This window comes from Panulirus ornatus, chromosome 9 (assembly GCF_036320965.1).
Source record: "Panulirus ornatus isolate Po-2019 chromosome 9, ASM3632096v1, whole genome shotgun sequence".
Classification (NCBI taxonomy): Eukaryota; Metazoa; Arthropoda; class Malacostraca; order Decapoda; family Palinuridae; genus Panulirus; species Panulirus ornatus.
Genome location: NC_092232.1, coordinates 23689470 through 23708701, shown reverse-complemented (window position 1 = coordinate 23708701; position 19232 = coordinate 23689470). Strand labels below are relative to the sequence as shown.

At 42.7% G+C, this 19232-nt stretch overlaps 1 protein-coding gene across 1 annotated transcript in view; it reads left to right on the top strand.

Moving 5' to 3' along the window:
- Positions 1 to 19232, top strand: part of LOC139750100 (uncharacterized) — a 369373-nt gene that overhangs the window by 176027 nt on the left and 174114 nt on the right. The gene's annotated exons all lie outside the window — the stretch shown is intronic.

The following is a 19232-nucleotide window of genomic DNA, read 5'->3' as shown; positions in this document are numbered from 1 at the left end:
TGGTGAGAAGGGAATTAAGAGGAATCCTTTTTCCCTCCATCTCTACCTTCCGTCCTCACACGGTAGAGTCGTGGTTCTCACTGTAAAGAGCTACGCTTGGTGAGGGAGGTGAGGTGAGGTGGGGTTGGGTAATGGTGCAAGTCTCACTCACGCTAACACTAGTACATTCCTCAGGAAGTTGGGTTTCCGATGAAGCGTTCCACCTTCCAGGAGAATCAACCTATTGAGCTTTACCAGACCTTTATCTTGCCAGGGAGGGAGGTGTGACTTGATCGTTTTGTCTCTCCCCACCAACCATCTTCCTCCCTGCCCAGGTAACGCGAGAGTTCTCATCCACCAGTTCAATCTAAGTGTATCACCACATCATCTTCAGGTAGCTGAAGGTGAGTAAACTGTCCTTTGTGCTGTTGTTCCACCACTGTGGCTATCTTCACCACCCCTTGTTCCCTCGTGTGACATGTCTTCATAGTGACTCTGGGCAGAAACGTTCCGTTCCTGTGCCTCCTGGAGCTGAACCTGGCTATCCAAGCCGCCCATTCGCTCAGCTGCTCGCGTTTTGGAACTAGTAACCTGTACTAATCAGACTCTAATGTGGTACAGATCTACGTTGTCCATATCAGCATTTTTTTGCACCACCTGTAGCATTATGCATTGCTCTCTCTCTCTCTCTCTCTCTCTCTCTCTCTCTCTCTCTCTCTCTCTCTCTCTCTCTCTCTCTCTCCTCTCCTCTCCTCTCCCTGTCCTCGCCTTAGCAGAATCACTGGTCGTCTTCCTCATTACTCCCGTCGAAGAGTCGTTCTAATCTCCGCCGACCTCGTTCATCTCACCAGAAGGTCACCACCTCTGGCGTGGACGTGGCTCCTGACGTGAACGACCAGTTCTCCCCGTCCTCGCCACGAGGCCTCCGGGGTTTGGCAGTCTTCCGTTGTCATAGCAACACGTACCGTACGGGTCACGTGGCCCTTGTGCTTGCAGGCTGGGCGTGCACAATCTCTGCATATGACTGGCATTTTCTCCTCATGAATCCTCATTCACGGGTCACCATCAGTGTTTTTCCACTACGAGACACCGTAATACACCTGCGATAGCCTTCTACAACTCCAGGTTATTATTTTTCGGGGGAAAAAAGGAAATGATCTACGGATCCTCCTCTCATAACAACAAGCAGGGCTGCCAACACTGGGGAGTCTGTTAGAATCCTCCTCTCGACAACAACAAGCAGGGCTGCCAACACTGCGGAGTCTGTTAGACGCTGACATGGCTGCCGTGTTCACCAAGTCTCACCTCCCGAAGGTGACGAGAGCGTAACAAAGGAGTGGCCTGTTGGGTACGCAACCCAAAGACCCTCTCTTTTTATGGGGCCGCTGCAAGGAGGTCCTCAGCAACACCGTGCTCTCTTTCTTTTGGTCCCTGAGTATGATACAGCCTCGTCGATGGTGACCTCCGACCTGTGGTGTCACCTGTCGCGGGCGGAGTCTGGGAACACCACGCCCAAGGGAGGTAATCAATAGATAACTAGTGAAGTGGGGGGACATTGCGTTTGTCAAGGCGAGGTATTACGTTGATAGCAGAGATCTTCCCTGGGTTGGGCTGAAGACCTCGCCTCTACCAAGATGTTTCAAGGGGTCAAGGTATGATAATCCCCCACACGTAGAAGCATCGTCTTTCAAGTGTTAGAAATACACTTATTTCGGCTCTTAAGCCAGGGTCATTAAGGCCGTTAACGTCAAGCCACTACATCCAGCAGGTTATTCAATATTTTTCTCCCGCCACATTCAACTGTTTGCTGTAAAAGGTGAACCTACAGTGTTGTTGTGGCAGGGAGATGTGGGTAAAGCTAGCTTACGTTAGGAAAAGTTGAGGTGACGGATGAGTGAGTGAGACTCGAGTTAAATCTTTTCATTCTTTTTTTTTTTTCAGGGTAAAATAAGAAAAGAAAAAAACAAGAGAGACCGTTTTCCTTTACAGGGAGAGAACGGGAAAGTATTATGACTGTGCCGTAGGTTGGAATATTCTATGGGATACACGTGTGTTTCAAAAGGTCATACCAGATTCATGTTGAGAATACAAGGTTTACTTTATTTGTGAAGTGTAAAAATTTATGTTTATGTTTGATATATTGTGCAAAGGTGACTCTCATCTATATTGTTTGATGTGCAGAAAAGTAGTTGCTTTTAACAAGGTAAATCATCACAGTTCTGTGAGAGTTTCGAGGTTGAAATAATCTCACTTCTTTTATTTGGTGAGGGTTAGCAAAGTGAATTTGTGTGTATTTCGTGTCTCAGTATTTTTAGAAAGTAATATTACCATAAATATTATGTTATTTGTGGTAAGGTTGAGTTGGTCACTTAGTGTCCATTACCATCCTGCCTGGTTTGTGTGAGGTCGACTTCACGTAATAATGGGAGATACTAAAAGTATTTCTTTTTTTTTTTCAAACTTGATCGCCTTTTCCCGCGTTAGCAAGGTAGCGCTCGGCACAGGCGAAAGAAAGGCCGCACTCACTCACATTATCCTCTAGCTGTCATGTGTAATGCACCAAATACACACCCTATCCACATCCAGGCTCCACGGACCTTTCCATGGTTTACCCCAGAGGTTTCACATCCCCTGGTTTAGTCCAAAGACAGCATGTTGACCCCTGTATATCGCATCGTTCCAATTCTCTCTCTCTCTCTCTCTCTCTCTCTCTCTCTCTCTCTCTCTCTCTCTCTCTCTCTCTCTCTCTCTCTCTCTCTCTCTCTCTCTCTCTCTCTCTCTCTCTCTCTCTCTCCCGTGCATCCTTTTCGCCCTCCTGCATCATTCAAAATCTTTTTTACCCCATCCTTCTGTCTCCAATCCAACTTACCCCTTCTTGATCCCTTAACTTATGACACGCATACCCTATTTGTTATCCTTCCCTCGCTCTTTCTCTCCATATGTCCAAACTATTTCAGCACACCTTCTTCAACTCTCTTCTCCACACTCTTATTATTACAACACATCTCTCTTATCTTTTTATTACATATTTGATCAAATCACCTCACGCCACATATTGTTCTCAAACATTTCATTTCCATCACATCAACCCTCCTTCGCACATCCTCATCTTTAGGACATGCCTCGTATCCTTATGATGATGTAGGGACTACTATACCTTCTAACAACCATTTTTGCCCTCCCAGACAACAACCCCCCCACCCCCTTCCGTATCCCTCTGATGATGTAGGGGCTACTATACCTTCTAACAATCATTTTCGCCCTCCCACACATTCTTCAGTGCTTCCAGAACCTCAGCCCCCTCACCCACCCTATGACTCATTTCCGCTTCCATGGTTCATTCGCCGCCATGTCCACTCCCAGCTATCTAAAACACTTCACTTCCTCCAGTTTTTCTCCATTCAAACTGGCACCTCAGCTATCCTGGCCCTCAATCCTGCTAAACGTAATAACCTTGCTTTATTTGCATTTATTTTCAGCCTCCTCTTTTCACACACCCTTCCAAACTCAGTTACCAACTTTTGCAGTTTCACAATCGAATCTGCCATCAGTGCTGTATCATCAGTAAACAACTGACTCACTTCCCAAGCCCCTCTTGTCCCCTACAGACTGCATTCTTTCCCTTCTCTCCAAGACTCTAGCGTATACCTCCCTCACCACCCAATACATAAATCATTTAAACATCCCTGCCACAAACCAACCTTCTCTTGGAATCACTCACTCTCCTCCCTTACTACTCGCACTCATGCCTAACACCCTGTACAAAAAAGAAAAAAAAAAAGAATCTCAATACTTCTAAAAGCTTTTCTCCCTCACCGTAAATTCTTAAGACCTTCGACATGGCATCTCTATCACCCCCCCCCCCGTCATACGCTTTCTCCAGATCCTGAATGCCACATAGAAATCCTCTTGTATCTCTCACATTTCTCACACACATTCTCTACCACTTCGGAACCCACACTATTCCTCCCAGGTCTGATGTTCTCTACATGCTTTCACCCACTCAGCCACTACCAGGTACATTAAACAAACTTATACTTTAGCAGTTTGAACCCTCAACTTTATCCCCCCCCCCCCCCCTTGCCTTTATACAGTGTCACTATACATGCATTCTGCCAGTCCTCCAACACCTCACCATAACCCATACATATACTGTAAATCCTAACAGCAGCCTAAGGCCGAAATATTGGGAAAATGCAATTAACAGTACACAGGAGTGACTTTCAAAATGGTATGTCACATATTTTTTCCATAAATGAAAATTTTAATGGTCAGTTCGCTAGAACTAACGAGAAGGTATATCCGTACATCTGACCATGGTGACTGTGACATGATTTTTAAACGTAGCTCAACATATACTGAGCAGAATATGACTGTAGACTGGATAGATCGAATTGAAATACATTTCTGTGAGGGCTTTCCCTCAAAATCCTTGAGTCCCTCTAGGATCTAGACTGACTAATGATACTGAAGTACACAACCAACACGTAAACCCACTGATAACATTACGGTGATAATTGTATTGAAATCGTCTGTCACTACAGCGTGTAATTACGTGTGTGTGTGTGTGTGTGTGTGTGTGTGGGGACCCGTTGGAATATGACTGAACGTAAGTTTGATTAGATGTCAGCAATTAGGAGAGAGGGAGAGAGAGAGAGAGAGAGAGAGAGAGAGAGAGAGAGACGACGACGACGACGACGATGATCCTTCGTGCGGATCCATCATGCTGTTATTACCGGAACTGTTCCTAATTTGATCTGATTGCAAACTTCTGAACTGTTCTTTATGCCAGTTCACCTCTCTCTCTCTCTCTCTCTCTCTCTCTCTCTCTCTCTCTCTCTCTCTCTCTCTCTCTCTCTCTCTCTCTCTCTCTCAGTACAGACAATACGTACCTTCATAGTTCTTTGATCCACGGAATCACTGTCATTGGCAATGGTTGGTTCTCCAAACATGTAATCATGCCATCTGGTACGAATCCTTATGGAGAGAGTTTTCAATAACTGTATTTCAAGATTTTCTATTTGTTTAATAATCATTGAAATTATGTTAATTATAACTCAGCATTTATGTGCACTGGCCCAGCCACTCTCTCTCTCTCGAGTTACACACTGCCTTTCAAACTTTGTCCACTCCTCTGTCTGTGTTGCCTCGATGGGATGAATAATTTCCAAGTTGGTTTCCTAAAGTTGTGTAAAGTTGGACTTGTTAAGTAAAGGTAAGTTGACCTTGTTCAAAGACAGGCTGAGGCTGGCTTACCTTAGTAAGGTAAAACTTTATTGTTTAGGTTAATTAAAGATGGTTGGTTCGGGCTAGGTTGAAGCTGGTGTGCTTTGTTCACATGATGATACTTTACGGACGTGCTAGGTTAAGACAGCTTGGCTATGACAGGTTAAGATAGATAACTTGGTTAGGATAGGTTAAGATAGCATGACTGGGACAGGTTAAGATAGCTTGGCTGGGATAGGTTAAAATAGCTTGGCTGGAACAGGTTAAGATAGCTTGGTTTGGATAAGTTAAGATAGCTTAGATAGGACAGGTTAAGGTAGCTTGGCTAGGATAGGTTAAGATAGCTTGGCTGGGATAGGTTAAGATAGCTTGGCTGGGATAGGTTAAGATAGCTTGGCTGGGATAGGTGAAAGATAGAATGGCCAAGCTGAGGCATGTTCTCACTCTGTTAACATTATGTAAAAGTTAGCTAGTCTGGTAAAAGAGTTAGTCAGTTAACTAGTTCAGATTAGGTTTACAGTGTTAGACACACACACACACACACACACACACACACACACACACACAGGCACGAGGTACCAGGTGTTTATATCTGACGTGGATTCAAGCCATACCTAATCCCCTGATCCTTATCATCTATCATCAATCCTCTTCGAGCTCCACACCCCCACACCCCTCACCTTGAGCCGATCCATCACCATAAAGGAACAATCAAAACATCGGTTTTATAGGATCAGAACGCATTCTGTACCATGACTTCTGTATGCAGACGGAGCTGCTCAAAAGATTGTTGAGTGACACCTCGATCAAGCGCTGCGTCTCATGACTACCCCTGTGTAGGCGTCGTGTGCGTTGGTGCGCCACTCACAGCTGCCAGCACCTGACGACGCTGGAGAGTCGCTGGTAAAAGGCGTTGCTCTGGCCTTCCTTTTTGTCTCGTAATGTGGGTCATAATTTTGTCTCGTAATGTGGGTCATAATTTTGTCTCGTAATGTGGGTTATGATTTTGTATCGTAATGTGGGTCATAATTTTGTCTCGTAACGTGGGTCATAATTTTGTCTCGTAATGTGGGTCATAATTTTGTCTCGTAATGTGGGTTATAATTTTGTCGCGTAATGTAGGTCATAATTTTGTCTCGTAATGTGGGTTATAATTTTGTCTCGTAATGTGGGTCATAATTTTGTCTCGTAATGTAGGTCATAATTTTGTCTCGTAATGTGGGTCATAATTTTGTCTCGTAATGTGGGTTATAATTTTGTCTCGTGATGTGGGTCATAATTTTGTCTCGTAATGCAGGTCATAATTTTGTCTCGTAATGTGGGTCATAATTTGGTCTCGTAATGCAGGTCATAATTTTGTCTCGTAATGTGGGTCATAATTTGGTCTCGTAATGTGGGTCATAATTTTGTCTCGTAATGTGGGTCATGATTTTGTCTCGTACTGTGGGTTTAGCAGGGAGGGGCAACCATCACAGTGTTCCGAGATATGAAAGCGAACAAAATGCTACAAAATTACCAACATTTTGTACTCTTGTGAGTGCACGTTCCCTCGACCGTCTTAGCCACACATCGTATGTCTTCCGTGACCTGCAAGGTCACCTCAGGCTGGGCTTGGGGTCTCTCCTCCCTTCATACGATGTCACTTCAGGTTCTACTATGTCGTCTCCTCCTATCTTCCTGCTGTGACATTACGTGAAAGACGATGCGCATTTCGTGCTCATATACGACACACACACACTGAAGGGTACCCCATTGTAGCACAGAGGACGTAGGTATGCGTCCCCCCCAGTCTAAACCCTCAGCCAATATGGAACACATCAAGTAACCAACACAACAAAACGTCCCAGAATCGGTTTTCCATGGAACAATACTGACTATGTGTTCCCGAACAGGTAACAATGAATATTTATTTATTAATCCCTGGTCCGATGCAGATGGTACATACCCACAGAGATTAGGGGCATCTGTTTTTTTTTTTTTTTTAACATCAGAGATTCTAAAAACAGTTTATATATTGACCCAGTTCAGGAAATCCCTTCCAGAGAAGCTAATTTAATCATTCCTGCTAAAGATAACAGGTTTTGTTATCAGATGTCTGGATTACATCCATCCCGTATATTTTCTAAATAACTTCACATGAAGCTCTAGATATCTTTCCCTCCCGCCATGTTATCACTCAACAGAGAGAGGATTATCTTGGAGCGAGGAAGGTGGGGAGAGAGAGAGAGAGAGAGAGAGAGAGAGAGAGAGAGAGAGAGAGAGAGAGAGAGAGAGAGAGAGAGAGGTGGATTTGGTCTGTAACGAAGCGAGGATTATTCTGTAACAGGGGATTACTCTATATAGTGGCCAGGGATACCCTGCACACTCTGCCTCCAGTGAATGATTTCTTTTCAGTTGTTCACTAACACTGGACATTGCTTGTATAGTTAGCCTGAGTATCGATCGACGGTATATTGCACCATCGATCGACCATATACCGGAGCATCGATCGACAGTATATTGCACCATCGATCGACCATATACCGGAGCATCGATCGACAGTATAACAGAACACCTTGCCAACAGTATATAACAACGCCATTCGGCATTGTGACTGGATATCGATTGACAGTATACTGAAGCGTCGACCGATGGTACAAGGGATCATGTCTCGATTCCAAGTGGTCCCTTGTATGAGTCGTGGAGCTCTCGCATAGATCAGTAGGTCCTTCTACAGAAGACTAAGTCCGACCACTGAGGAACGTGTGTCTGCCTTACCGTGAGACAGACAGGAAGAGGACTTCGTCCCCTCACCCCATCCACAGGAACCACACTGCCCTCTCGAGGTGCCACACTGAACTCCACCTGCAATTAGGAGACGTCTGGCCAACAATTTCAAAACAGGGGTTGTTTGTCAGGCTTTACAGTCTCCTTCTGAGCCCGTGTTATAATATCCGACAGCTTATATTAACGTTAGCCGAAACATACATCGTAAGATAATGACACACCCTTGCGAGATTAGGTATACAATTACAACAATATGATATAGAATATGTAATTATGAAGATTGTCCACATAAGAGAGGTGATTCAGCGTTCTTTTTCGAGCGGGAGTGTCATTAATTAGAGGTGGGTGGGAGGGGAAGGGGGGGCCATAAGTAATAGCTGGGGGGGGCTCTTAGGGTTGTTATCTCCCCCCCCCCTCCCCCACCCGAGAGTCAAAGTAAACATCCTTACTGGTGAAAAAGATGATATATTCTCATGTTATTGGGTAATTACACGACGCCGTCTTGTGCTTGGGAAGCAGCCCTCGGGACGGAGTTAAGACAAAAAAAAAAAACCTGGATGTTAAGGGTCGGCCAGGCTGGGCCGCCTGCACTAACTGCCCCAGATGACGGGGTTCCTCCCCTGACCCGGCCATAATGCTGGTAGATACTGCCTTAATGGTTCAGAGTTGTGGAGCGCTGGAGACGAGGGGCCGTGTTCCTGCTGGACCCACAGGCTAGACTGGTGACCCCGTGTTCCTGCTGGACCCACAGGCTAGAGAGGCGACCCGTGTTCCTGCTGGACCCACAGACTAGAGTGGTGACCCGTGTTCCTGCTGGACCCACAGACTAGAGTGGTGACCCGTGTTCCTGCTGGACCCACAGGCTAGAGAGGCGACCCGTGTTCCTGTGGACTCAAAAACTAGAGTGGTGACCCGTGTTCCTGCTGGACTCAAAAGCTAGAGAGGCGACCCGTGTTCCTGGCGGACCCACAGGCTAGGGCAGGAGCAACGTGTTATTGACAGATCCTTACCCCAGGCGTACCCACAGTATTACACAAGGGGAAGCCAGGGGTTCCCCTGACCTAGAGTCGTGGTCAATTTTCTTTACAAATCGAGCGTTCTGATCCAATGAGAGGGTCATGGCGGGGGAGAGTTCTGGTGGACGGGTGAGGGAGGTACTTTAAGCCAAAACAGTTGTCTATGTCTGGTGGAGAAGACAACGGTGCTCTGGGCGAGAGTACTATGTTGCCAACAAGGACGAATGGTAAGCTCACGTTGTACAGAATGACAGAACTAGAGGATCCTGGCAGTTACACACACGAGTCTTGTTAGGTAGGAGTGTTATGAAAATATTTGCCCACAAAATGTGTCGAAATAGGACGATGTGTAGAACTCTCTCTCTCTCTCTCTCTCTCTCTCTCTCTCTCTCTCTCTCTATATATATATATATATATATATATATATATATATATATATATATATATATATATATACATATATCATTTCATATTACATTTCTATTATACTTTGTCGCTGTCTCCCGCGTTAGCGAGGTAGCGCAAGGAAACAGACGAAAGAATGGCCCAACCCACCCACATACACATGTATATACATACACGCCCACACACGCACATATACATACCTATACATTTCAACGTATACATACATATACATACACAGACACATACATATATACACATATACATATTCATACTTGTTGCCTTCATCAATTCCTATCGCCACCCCGCCACACAGGAAATGGCACCCCCCTCTCCTTTCCCCGCGTGCGCGCGAGGTAGCGCTAGGAAAAGACAGCAAATGCCACATTCGTTCACACTCAGGCTCTAGCTGTCATGTGTAATGCACCGAAACCACAGCTCCCATTCTGCGTCTAAGCCCCACAAAACTTCCCATGGTTTACCCCAAACGCTTCACAAGCCCTGGTTCAATTCTTTGACCACGTCGACCCCGGTATACCACATCGTTCCAATTCACTGTATTCCTTGCACCCCTTTCACCCTCCTGCATGTTCAGGCCCCGATCACTCAAAATCTTTTTCACTCCGTCCTTCCACCTCCAATTTGGTCTCCCACTTCTCCTCGTTCCCTCCACCTCTGACACATATATCCTTTTTGTCAATCTCTCCTTACTCATTCTCTCCATCTTACCAAACCATTTCAATACACCCTCTTCTGTTTTCTCAACCACACTCTTGTTATTACCACAAGTCTCTCTTACCCTTTCATTACTTACTGGATCAAACCACCTCACACCACATACTGTCCTCAAACATCTCATTTCCGACACATCCACCCTACTCCACACAACTCTATTTATAGCCCACGCCTCGCAACCATATAACATAGTTGGAACCACTGTTCCTTCAAACATAACCAATTTTGTTCACCGAGATAACGTTTTCGCCTTCCACACATTCTTCAACGCTCCCAGAACCTTCGCCCTATTGCCCACCCTGTGACTCGCTTCCGCTTCCATGGTTCCATCCGCTGCCAAATCCACCTCCAGATATCTAAAACACTTCACTTCCTCCAGCTTTTCTCCATTCAAACTTACCTCCCAATCGACTTGTCCCTCAACCCTACTGATCCTAATAACCTTGCTCTTATTCACATTTACTCTCAGCTTTCTTCTTTCAAACACTTTACCAAACTCAGTCACCAGCTTCTGCAGTTTCTCACACGAATCAGCCACCAGCGCTGTATTATCAGCGAACAACAACTGACTCACTTCCCAAGCTCTCTCATCCACAACAGACTGCATACTTGCCCCTCTCCATAACTCATGCATTCGCCTCCCTAACAACCCCATCCATAAACAAATTAGATAACTTTACGCACTCCTGCCGCAATCCGACATTCACTGGGAACCAATCACTTTCCTCTCTTCCTACCTGTACACACACAGACACACACACACACACACACACACACACACACACACACACACACACACACACATACATACACACACACACACACACACACATATATATATATATATATATATATATATATATATATATATATATATATATATATATATATACGCTCAGTCCGGCCCCATCATCCAGTCCCTTGCATCTCCCACACGCCTCCATAAGCTTCCAGATAAAGATAGACAACTGGACATCGATCACTGGTAGAGGACGTTCTCTTTAAACCCCCGTGCGTCACCACACCACAGCTCTTGGTACGACCTTGAATACAAGGTTGCGATTAGGGAAGGAGAAAGAAATAATATGAATATATATTTCCATGTTGGGGGAAAAAAAATCTTGAGCATTCAAAATTTTCCTTATTGGACCTTCTGAAGATTTCTCCTTTCGTGGAATCATTCTATCTTCCAATATTAAGTGTGATGAATCTTGGAAGTGTGAGTGTTTGATGCTGTGGAGTAGCACTGTCCAAGTCCCTCAGACACTTATCAACACAAAGGCCTAACCACGTTAACAGTGGAACAAAAACAACAGATTGATAGATGTGCTTAACAGTCTATCTAGAAAGATATCTCTGTCGCCTAGATGTATGGGCAAAGGGTGGAACCTTCTATAATCTGAGGAATATTCTCTCCATTATTGTCTCCTGATTTTTCGGCAAAACGGGACAAGAACGACTGACTTTACAACAGTTCTCAATCATTTCAAAAGACACGAAATGTGTGGATACCCTTAGTATTGTTGCAACTTCCTATGTTCTTCTTGATATATATATATATATATATATATATATATATATATATATATATATATATATATATATATGTATGTATATATGTTAGGGAGGTGAATGCAAGAGTTTTAGAAAGAGGGGCAAGTATGAAGTCTGTTGGGGATGAGAGAGCTTGGGAAGTGAGTCAGTTGTTGTTCGCTGATGATACAGCGCTGGTGGCTGATTCATGTGAGAAACTGCAGAAGCTGGTGACTAAGTTTGGTAAAGTGTGTGAAAGAAGAAAGTTAAGAGTAAATGTGAATAAGAGCAAGGTTATTAGGTACAGTATGGTTGAGGGTCAAGTCAATTGGGAGGTGAGTTTGAATGGAGAAAAACTGGAGGAAGTGAGTGTTTTAGATATCTGGGAGTGGATCTGGCAGCGGATGGAACCATGGAAGCGGAAGTGGATCATAGGGTAGGGGAGGGGGCGAAAATTCTGGGAGCCTTGAAGAATGTGTGGAAGTCGAGAACATTATCTCGGAAAGCAAAAATGGGTATGTTTGAAGGAATAGTGGTTCCAACAATGTTGTATGGTTGCGAGGCGTGGGCTATGGATAAAGTTGTGCGCAGGAGGATGGATGTGCTGGAAATGAGATGTTTGAGGACAATGTGTGGTGTGAGGTGGTTTGATCGAGTAAGTAACGTAAGGGTAAGAGAGATGTGTGGAAATAAAAAGAGCGTGGTTGAGAGAGCAGAAGAGGGTGTTTTGAAATGGTTCGGGCACATGGAGAGAATGAGTGAGGAAAGATTGACCAAGAGAATACATGTGTCGGAGGTGGAGGGAACGAGGAGAAGAGGGAGACCAAATTGGAGGTGGAAAGATGGAGTGAAAAAGATTTTGTGTGATCGAGGCCTGAACATGCAGGAGGGTGAAAGGAGGGCAAGGAATAGAGTGAATTGGAGCGATGTGGTATACCGGGGTTGACGTGCTGTCAGTGGATTGAATCAAGGCATGTGAAGCGTCTGGGGTAAACCATGGAAAGCTGTGTAGGTATGTATATTTGCGTGTGTGGACGTATGTATATACATGTGTATGGGGGGGGGGGTTGGGCCATTTCTTTCGTCTGTTTCCTTGCGCTACCTCGCAAACGCGGGAGACAGCGACAAAGTATAAAAAAAAAAAAAAATATATGTATATATATATATATATATATATATATATATATATATATATATATATATATATATATATATATATATATATATATCACATAATACCTTCCAACAGCCAGGATTCGATCGCTGGAATCGAATCCTGGCTGTTGGAAGGTATTGTGTGTTATATGAAAGTGTGCGTTCATATGCACTATATATATGTATATATATATATATATATATATATATATATATATATATATATATATATATATATATATATATATATATAAACCAGCAGAACATGCTATACTATGAGGGACACAACGTTGGTGCTTCTTGGTCCGCCCTTAACAACGTCCCTTCTGGGGGTCCACCACTTACAGCGTCCACCTTGGATCTACCCTTTTAGGAGCGTCCCGGGGCGGCTCTGGGTCCGCCACTCGCAACGCCCGTAAAGCTGCTGACGTACTTGAATGGGGAGGAGGAAGAGGAGGAGGAACGGCGTGGTCTCCCTCTCTCTGTTTACACACGCCCGCTGAGCTATGCTACCTGGGATATTTATTGAAACATAAATCCACACAACGATCACAAACTCGGCAGCGATCTCACCGTAACTAGACGCCCCATCCTCGGCTGTGACATGATTTTTATAAATCTTAAGGAAGAGGCGGTCACTAAGACAATGGAGCCGTGGCAGACAGCGACTGAGGTATAGGACAAAGATTTCATAGAGTTATACCTATATTATATACTCTTGGGTAACCCGTAATGCCTTGTTTCGTCTATAGCAAATTGGGTGTTACCGAGCTCCGCCTGCAAGAGGCTATACCGTGAGGCTATATCGCCATATCACTCGGGGTTCGATCTCGCCATAAAGCATTTGACTTCAAAAGATTCCACGATTATGCATTCATCTGGAAGAAGAGATGCTCTGGGCTGCGGGAGCCTTCAGAAAGCTGGAAATTGATACTGGGGTGATCGTACAATATATATATATATATATATATATATATATATATATATATATATATATATATATATATATATATATTATCCCTGGGGATAGGGGAGAAAGAATACTTCCCACGTATTCCCTGCGTGTCGTAGAAGGCGACTAAAAGGGAAGGGAGCGAGGGGCTGGAAATCCTCCCCTTTTTTTTTTTTTTTTTTAATTTTCCAAAAGAAGGAACAGAGAAGGGGGCCGGGTGAGGGTGTTCCCTCAGAGGCCCAGTCCTCTGTTCTTAACGCTACCTCGCTATCGCGGGAAATGGCGAATAGTATGAAAAAAAAAAAATATATATATATATATATATATATATATATATATATATATATATATATATATATATATATATATATATATATATATATTGATTGATTGATTGATTGAGAGGGTGAAGGCATGTACAGAGCATCAGATTGGGAAGAGCAGTGTGGTTTCAGAAGTGGTAGAGGATGTGTGGATCAGATGTTTGCTTTGAAGAATGTATGTGAGAAATACTTAGAAAAACTTAGAATTTGTATGTAGCAATTATGGTTCTGGAAAAGGCATATGACAGAGTTGACAGAGATGCTCTGTGGAAGGTATTAAGAGTGTATGAAGTGGGAGACAAGTTGCTATAAGCAGTGAAAAGTTTTTGTCAAGGATGTAAGGCATGTGTACGAGTAGGAAGAGAGGAAAGTGATTGGTTCTCAGTGAATGTAGGTTTGCGTCAGGGGTGTGTGACGTCTCTATGGTTGTTTAATTTGTTTATGGATGGGGTTGTTAGGGAGGTGAATACACGAGTTTTGGGGAGAGGGGCAAGTATGCGGTCTGTTGTGGATGAGAGGGCTTGGGAAGTGAGTCAGTTGTGTTTGCTGATGATACAGCGCTGGTGGCTGATCCGGGAAAGAAACTGCAGAAGCTGGTGATTGAGTTTGGTAAAGTGTGTAAAAGAAGAAAGCTGAGTAGAATGTGGCATTTGTTGTCTTTTCCTAACGCTACTTCGCGCGCACACAGGGGGAGGGGGGGTGCCATTTCATGTGTGGCGGGGTGGCGCAGGGAATGGATGAAGGCAGCATGTATGAATATATTCATACATGCTGTATATGTCTGTGTTTGTATATGTATGTATACGTTGAAATGTATAGATATGTGTATGTGCGTGTGTGGGCGTTTATGTATGTACATGTGTATGTGGGTGGGTTGAGCCATTCCTTGCGCTACCTCGCTAATGCGGGAGACAGCGATAAAGTATAATAAAATAGATGAAAAATAACCTCGCGCGCGCGCGGGGGGAGGGGGGTGCCATTTCATGTGTGGCGGGGTAGCGACGAGAATGGATGAGAGCAGCACGTATGAATATGTACATGTACATATATGTATATGTCTGTGTATGTATATGTAAATATACGTTGAAATGTATAGGTATGTGTATTGGCGTGTGTGTATATATACATGTGTATGTGAGTGGGTTGGGCCATTCTTTCGTCTGTTTCCTTGCGCTACCTCGCTAACAGCGACAAAGTATAATATATATATATATATATATATATATATATATATATATATATATATATATATATATATATATATATGTGTGTGTGTGTGTGTGTGTGTGTGTGTGTGTGTATGTAGAACCTTCACTTCACCGTGAATGTGTATATACACAATCGCCACTGGATATAGAAAATAAGAACAGTAAGCACTTTCGTTTATTACATTCTCAGACAGATGATGTAATAAACGAAAGTAGTTACTGTTCTTATTTTCTCTTTCCAGTGGTATATATATATATATATATATATATATATATATATATATATATATATATATATATATATATATATATATATATACCTGGGGATGGGGAGAAAGGATACTCCCCCTCATTCCCTGCGTATCGTAAAAGGCGACTAAAAGGGGAGGGAGCGGGGGGGCTGGTAATCCTCCCCTCATTTATAATTCTTCATCCCGTGTATACCTATTGGTTGGTGGGTTATTTGTGCTTTAGGTCTATCGACAGCTTAGGTCACTAAGGCCGTCCATCATCAGGTTGAAACCATCATCATAGGTTAGAGATAAGATTAAAATCCATGCATAACCTCACTGTCAGTCTGGTCCACATAAGAATATTCAGGAATACTAGCATGATCTTTCGCCGCATTCTAAGACACGCTTAATTTTCCTCATGGAAAGTGTGTGAGGCAACACGCACGACTGTGAAAGCTATGAATCTCGTGAATACAAAATTAAGCTCATCCTAAAACTTTGCTTCATGTTCTGTCCTGCCCGTCCTGACTGGCTGGCAGGTTCGTTGGTGTCGTTATTTCTGCTTTAGGCCTATCGATTGCCAGGGTCGTTGAGGCCGTTAACGTCAAATCTCTAACCAGTCGAAAGTACTCGAACATCATCGTTACATATTGACGGTAATTCTAAGACCATGCACGCTTTCTCTGTGGCCCCTGTTCATACTCCTTTCCTTGACTCTCAATGATACATTGACAACTTCTGAGCATTTATGAATATTTTCAAGGATAACTTTTTTTAAATACAAGTAATTTCTGATTTAATACAATTGATTCTAGTGCCTGTTATCATATCCTTAATTGGTTATGGAGTAGTTAACGTCAATTGCCTCATTTATCATTCATTTTGTTGTTGTATGTCGTTTATAACACGCAAACATATATAAACGATATACTTCGAATTTATTCACATCTTTCCATGTTTCATATAAAGACCATAGAATTCCGTCGGTTACAGTTACATTGAAAGCAATTCTTATTTAGTTTATGAAATTCATTAAATGTAGCTATAATGATGCAACCGTTAATAGAAACTAATTTTGTCGCAGCTGCGCCAGTATCTTTCCTGAAGTATCTTTTCCCTGTTAGCATTAGACTTGATATCTTAATATCTTGCCTTACAAGGAAGGTTTTATGGGTCAGTGTGGACCACAGGGTATCACAAACTCAAAAAAGATTCCGAGATTTAAGACGAAAATAAATGTCGCCCAGATTAATCTATGATATATGAGAGGTGCGAGCAACGTTGCCGTATGGGGTGAGTTACGAGTTTCAGAGCAGGTACTGCAGGGATCAAGATGTATTTACGAGTTTATTGGACCCAACCTTAAATCATCTCTGAAACCAGACTCCGCGATTTTTTCCCTTAAGAATTTGCTACGAACCTGGGATTAGTAAGTGAATACATTATTTTTCTTTTAATTACACGCAACAGTCTAATGCACTTACACAACAAATCTGAAAAAAAAAATAGGAATAAACATTCCAGTGTTACATTCTTTTAAAATCAAGATGGTAAAATGATAAGAAAAATATTTAGTCTTTTAGAAGGAAAACCATAAAATGGCAACAAAAATGTTTTACATAAACAAATAGTTCATACTCTCCTAGTCGTCGCAAATTCTTTTAGATTCCCCTAAATAGGGAGAAAATTGTCATTGTTATGGCGACCTAATCCTTCACTTTCTAGCTACATATACGTCAGAGTATGTATCCGTAAATTGTTGATATTTGCGAGTCTACCAGACATGTATAATAATCTCCGTATTTTTCTAGATTTCAGTCTGTTTATTTATCTATTTACGTGTTTTTTTTTTTTTTTTTTTACATATCTTTGGGTATCTCTTTGTATTTATGTACATGTCTGTGTTTAGTGTGTATTCATAGATAACAGAAACACACACACACACACACACACACACATATATATATATATATATATATATATATATATATATATATATATATATATATATATATATATATATATATACAGAAGTTGGTTGTTTTTTGGGCTTTAGGCCAATTATCTGCTACGTCAGTAAGGCCGTCAACGTGAAGCTACATCCATTAACCGAAAAATCTTTAACCTTCCACGGGTGTTAAGGATGAATTTAAGACCACACGCTCGTACTAAGCATGTGTTTCACCTTGATGCAAATAATTCTAATACCACATTTTATATATGTGTGTGTGTATATATGTATATATACATATATATATGTATATTTATATAACCTTGCACACCTCCTACATACCACATGTGAGTGTCCTTCAATATGTAGACTAGCCTAACAATAGCATCACAACACCCTGACACTAAACCCAAGCAACAGCAACCATGTAACACTACAGCAAGGCATTAGAACACTGGCTCACCAAGATCAGGATGACTACGTTAACACAATTTAATCCACCGTTTTCTCATCATCGTGGATGATCCCGTACTCCTAACTGAACAGAACACCATCCGTGATGGACGTCACGTCGTCTATATCACGAACGTGACATTCACCTAGCCATCGCAAAAACTTCAACATCTACGCCATAAACAGCGTAAATCGTCTTCGAACACACACCTGCACCAGGATAGGACAATAAAATGAGTCCCTTAGTATCCCCTATAAACAATTCATCCACACTGCACCCTCAATTATGCCTCATCAGCCTAGTGTATTTTACGAAGAGTTACAAACCACATAAAACAAATCCCTCAACACTGTCACTGGTTGCCGAGGAGCCACAACAAACACTCAGCACCTGTACAAGGAAATAAATACTTTCGATACGATCCAACCTCAAAATGCTTGGCTCTTGATTAACCGCAACAGCACGAGACCCTTTACCATCCAAACCACTCCATAACCAACGGCCAACCTCGAAGTAAAAAAGAAATAAGAAGAGAGAAACAAAAGCATTACCCTTGTCTATCGCCTCAGCAACCCATATTTACAGATCCTCTCTCTCCTCCCCAACAAACACGACATTGACAAAACATACAGATCAAAATGACCCCGAGAAGCACAAAACACCCGGGTTCCTCACTCTAGTCTCAAAACTCCTCTCCACCAGACGTATTCTTATAAGAACTACGCTCAAGAAACATGTACAAATAACTCCTTTTTCTCGTCTAGGTTTTGGAAACCATCCACCTTTCCTGCAGTACAAACACCGATTTAGCCGATCACACGCCTCCCTCATGCCGAGGATGTGACATCTTTGCTGGAAACGCTAAACATCACTATTCAGTTGTCCTGCACCTATACACACACACACACACACACACACACACTCAGTGGACGTGTTCAGCTTCCTGAACATTACAGAACCTCTACAGGTTGGGAGGATCTTATCGCACAAAGGTAAATGATGAAACATGTATCCTCGTAAATCTCGACCAACATAAACGCTGAGAGAATTCATATCATGCAAAAAAAAAAAAAAAATCTTAGGGCTGATATATTCTTCATATTTTTTCACCCTTTGGTGTCATTAAGATGCGGATGATAACCGATAATTATTTTCTTAGTGGTGATACACGCAGTTTTATTTTTCTAAGTGGTTAGTTATACAGTGGGATTGAATGTGGTGATTTGTCAAAGTGGCTTGTACGTGTTGTCATAAAACGTACATGGGAAGGACAGATAACACGAGACCTGAGAGTTTTAA